The 5,000-nt window shown below is 38.0% G+C and overlaps 1 protein-coding gene across 6 annotated transcripts in view; it reads left to right on the top strand.

The window, feature by feature from the left end:
• Positions 1-5,000, top strand: part of LOC138022479 (uncharacterized) — a 79,925-nt gene that overhangs the window by 21,797 nt on the left and 53,128 nt on the right. For all 6 annotated transcript variants that reach the window (XM_068869624.1, XM_068869626.1, XM_068869623.1 and 3 more), the window contains one exon: positions 3,952-4,053. The gene's annotated coding sequence lies outside the window, so the exon portion shown is untranslated. The remainder of the gene's footprint in view (positions 1-3,951; positions 4,054-5,000) is intronic.

Here is a 5,000-nt window from a genome sequence, read left to right as displayed (position 1 = left end):
GAGGACAGGAAACTACACGGTGACATGAAGTCGCCCTCGATGTATTTTGGCCACTACGAAAAACAGTTGGAAATTAAGACTTTTCCCGAATCCTGTGGATAACAGAGATAGAACTTGCTTTCCTTCGGGCAGAGAAGTCATTGCACGGCGTTTCTAAAACGAGGGTAAGGGTAAGACCAAGGGTGCGGGTAAGGGTAAGGATACGAATACAAAAAGTATCCTAAACATGCATAAAAGCTAACCTAAGGGCCTAATTAGGCCTAAACAAAAGTTTAAGGTTACCTTTTATGCATTTTTAGGATACTTTTTGTATTCGTATCCTTACCCTTACCCTCACCCTTGGTCTTGCCCTTTCCCTTGTTTTAGAAACACCGGTCATTACATCGCATTGCTCGACCTTTAATTATGTTAAGTTACGGTAAAATTACAACATGCTACGATTTTCTCAAACGCAAATCTATCTATCCTACCCATTTGCAAAGAATTTCGTTTTATTGAGTGTGTTATTATTATATTGCCCAAGAAATTGTCAGAAATTTGGTTTTTTGTGATAACAGTGACTTATCCATGTTCAGTCATTAAGTGGTTAAATAAATTTATTATACTTTTGTCCTCTGGTTCAACTAAATCCTAGCTTTTTTGAGGGCCACATAACTGATTTTTCCTGGTCACATGACTATGCAATAATTTTACTAAGTTCTTCGGACATTCCTTTTTGCCAACCACAATTACCCAACTCATTTCCTACATTTTGGAGGTCTCTTTCTTGCTTTTGCATGCTTACCAAGTCCAGCCTCGTTTCAATGTTGTAGGAGTGAAACCTTGGAAGAACACCCTCCTAATGGCCAAATTCAGAAGATTTCGAGGTGGAAACAAAGATATTATTAATTAGGGTGGAAAGAAGTAGATTTTAAGCTATGTTTCCTGCTTCTACCCAAAATGTTTAGCGAAAATGAAAAATAAGTCCTCTCTGAGACAGTGACTCCAGTCCTTACTTGATCACCACTAATGCACGTGCTTTCTTGTACGATTCTGTCAAACCGGTTTTGTAGCTGCTGTCTTTCTTCCATTTTTGTCCTTTCATGATTATATTCACGAAACCAATCTTCACCTGCCACTGGCTTTTGACAATGGGGGCCTTCTTCTGAATTGGAAGGAGCATCGCCGTCAAAGAAGCCTGGATCTTCGAATTCTATCTCTTCGTTCGAATCTGATGAAAGACCGTTGCCATCATCTTCAGAAGAAAAGTCCCTTTCATGTTCCATCACTCACTAATGAGTGTCCTAAAATGTCGCTTAATTAATGAAACTACACGATGATGGGTCTATGAAGGTAATCGCTTGCTATCTCTTCCAATTTCAAGTCGTTCTTGAATTGACATCACTAGTCACCAATCTTCGAGTACACGGTCAACTTGATTGGGCGTGGCCAAAGCGCGAGCTTTGAAGCCTGATTTCGGGGTCAAAAAGTGGTGGAATCGAAAAATTATTTTTGGGATATTTATCTACGCTACAGGTATAGAGATGCCAAAACCATAAAAACCCTGTAGGCCGGATAGACACTTTAAATTCCAGCGTCTGCTGTAATGTTCAAAACAATTTTTAGACACACTTGTACTCTTCTGGAATTCCACAATAATAATTTTTCAATTAGTTCAAAACTTTTCAGCAAGTTTGTTCATAATTTAAAGGGCATTGTTTAGACATGTATAATATTCCAAATAGAATTGATTACAGAGAAGAAAGCTTTGTCTTTTGACAATAGATGTATATAGTACTCTTTAAATTCTTTCCAATTAAGAGCTTGGAACATTACATTAGTACGCAGACGTAAGTGATGGATGATAATATTCTTGAGATTAGGACTGTTTAGGGTGACTTTGACTGATGTTTGGACAATCTGAGTGGAAGTCATTTTGAGTCAGAGTCAAGTGATTAATTGTGTAGCGTCAGTAGATGAGACAGACTAATTGCGAGTTACGATTTCGAGTTGGATTTTCGAGTTGGCCATTGTAAAATGCCGACTAAGGTTATAATGTAACTGATGAAAAAGTCGCTTCCGAATAACTCAACCGAAAGACGTGTCACTGAATTGTCGGCTGTTCCCTTGAGAGTTCTGGTGAGTATGCAAAAAGTCTTGTGAAATATGAAATGTCTGCGAGTAGTGTTGTAGAGGGGGGAGTATAAGTGGTATTAAAGGGGGGGGATAAATGTGTGAAGGAAAGAGGGGGAAGGATAGAGGCACTGGTGGAGATCAGGGAGGGGTAGGAGAAGTAGAATGGAGAAAAGGAAAGGACCGAATAAATGGCTTGATTTGTCTCGTTCTTTTTGCGACCCCCCCCAAAACCAAGCCCCTTTTTTAACTGCACCCCAAAATAGGAAAATCCCTTTTGTAGACAGTTGATAAAGAAAAATCAGTTTTAAAAACTTAAAGTGGTTTGAAAATGTAGACTCAATTTGAAAAATGTAAACTGGTTCAAACAAAATTCAAACCAAGAAAATAATGAAATCACAACATACCCATAGTTTTGCATTTCAGGAAATATTTGTTTAGTCATTCTAGTGTAACTGGTTCCTGGTTAGCCCAATTATTGCTACCATTTACTATTGGGAAGATTGTTTACATTAGTCATTAACGCAAAGAATTTCCGGGGCTTGAAATTGCGACCAATACAGTCGCATTTTTGACTGAATTTTTTCCCTTTGCGACTAAAATATCTGGAGAAGTAGCAAATTTGCAACTTGTTTTCACCTTCGCTCTTTCGACATAAAAGGTTTAAAAGTTGCCACTTTGCTGCTACTTTTGCTAAACTAAATAAAGAAATGTTTCTCGCCGTGAATTTTCTTTCAGTCTGAAGATAGTGTAATTGCAGGGTAATTTAGCTGTGATGACGTTATGCACACAACTCCATTCCTTCAAGATCATTTGCCATTTTCAGCGGTTTCTTTACACACAAGTATTGTGGGCTCATATTTTGTTTTGCTAAACCGCTGACAACACAATGCAGCGCGACGATTTTGCAACTAAATTGCGACTGGATTTTTCGTTGATTTCAAGCCCTGTTTTTCAACAATATGCCCCTTTAATCTAATCCAAAATCATTCAAATAGTAAAAACCTTCACATTTATTAACCATTTCGTTCGCGTTTGTGTTTGTCAGCATTATGAATTGCGATTATTCAGGTTACTTATTGGATTCCTAGGCCTTTTTTTTCTGATGTTTTATTTTCGGCATTACTTCCGGGAAAATCCAGTTTCAGCGCCTTCAATACCTCCCAACTCAGTTCCCTCTGTTTTTGTGCAACCCAGTGTACGCTCACGGGGCGTCTAGTTGTATTTAAAGTGGGCTATTCCTTCATCATTTAATTTGTGCAGACGGTGATCTTGCTACAGTATGTCTCTTTAAGTTCTACCAATTACCAGTTTATTATTCCACTCTTACGCCATTTTACCATATTTGATCAATATTTGTGCTGTTTACATCGTTCGCAAGCGTCCTGAAGGACAGGTGATTTATTTTTTTAGACACTCTTACCACATAAAATTGAAGCAAAATAACACCGTTTTTGTAGTGGAATAATCTCTTATTCGGTGGTTTAACATTTTGCTCATTGCTCGTAATACTACGTAACTTGCAAAATATCCGCACATATTATATGTTAAACCATCGAAGAAGATGTATGTATCTCAGTTCCTGTTCACTGAGGTTTTACGCTCAATAATTGCACTAAGGACCTCTTGCTGGTTCTAAAGAAGGCTGGAAAAGTTTTCAAATGAAACGAACTCAGAGATTTAAAACAGCATTGGTTGCCATCACGATAGGCTGAGACTCCGTGGTTCTCGGAACCAGTCAGAGGTGGCACATGAGGTGGTTATAAAAGAGGAATTGCTACTTGTGACTTTTGTTGTGCTAACTGACTGTTAATTGAATCGATTTCTTCTGTTCATTAGGATCAATACGGACTGCACTGAGATAAAGTGAAAGTAGTGTGAATTGTGTCAGCAGGGAACATTCGAAACATATCAAGCTTAAAGCCGCTGCTTGGAATTCTGGTAAGTATGATGAAGTACTCATTTCATGGAATTGTTTGTAACAACTGGAGAAACATAAATTCGTGTCGATAAAAGATGCGGAAATTAAGCGTTTCTGACAGTTAAATAACCCTCCTACACTGCAACACTGTGACATCACAGGTGACCATAGCATCAGGAGATCCTTAAAAAAACTCCCTACATTTTGTTTGTAAATGTGTCTATCTCAGAAGCGAACTTGGTGAACCCCACAGATCACTTTCAAGTAAACCATAATACTCTTTGTTTGCCCTCCAAAATTTTGCGTAAGCATTGTTTCAAGTTTCTTTTGGGACTTACAATGGTCCCAAGAGAAAACAAAAACAATGCTTATGCAAAATGTTGGAGGGCAAACAAGGAGTATAATGGTTTTTTGAAAATGGCATATCAAATTAACAGGCTAAATTGAAACTATTTGCAGAGTTTTTGGACGGCTTTCTTGTCGCTATGTTGACCTATATTACAGTAATGAAAGCATCTTTTTACTGGGTGGCCATATGGCATTCCAGTCGGAAAATTGGTTGCATTTATCAGTTTTTTCCGGTGTCGGGAAAATGGAAACCTGTCGCTCCCCTGCTAAGTATTATTTTTGTGCCTAGAGTATCCTGCGCATATCTTTGGTACATTGTAGGTTTCAAGGGGTAGTGGAAATGGGTAGATTTTATCAGGTGGACACAATACAAACAATGGCAACGAAGCCGATGTAATGCGAATGATGTTTTATTGGATCTTTGAACAAAATATATCCCTTTGGAACTCAATAATGGAACGTCAATTCGATAAACAACACAAGCTGTGAAAAATAAATATCTGTCCAATCTTAAAGTGGTACTACATGTATGACGAAAATCGCATCTTTCCTATCTAAGCCATTTTGAAACATAAACAAGTAGTCTGCGTGAGAGGAAAAATGCTGTTTACTTTTTTCA

The sequence above is a fragment of the Montipora capricornis genome, chromosome 10 (assembly GCF_036669925.1).
Source record: "Montipora capricornis isolate CH-2021 chromosome 10, ASM3666992v2, whole genome shotgun sequence".
Taxonomy (NCBI): domain Eukaryota; kingdom Metazoa; phylum Cnidaria; class Anthozoa; order Scleractinia; family Acroporidae; genus Montipora; species Montipora capricornis.
Note: the sequence above shows the minus strand (reverse complement) of the source record. Positions and strands in the feature narration are given on the sequence as shown.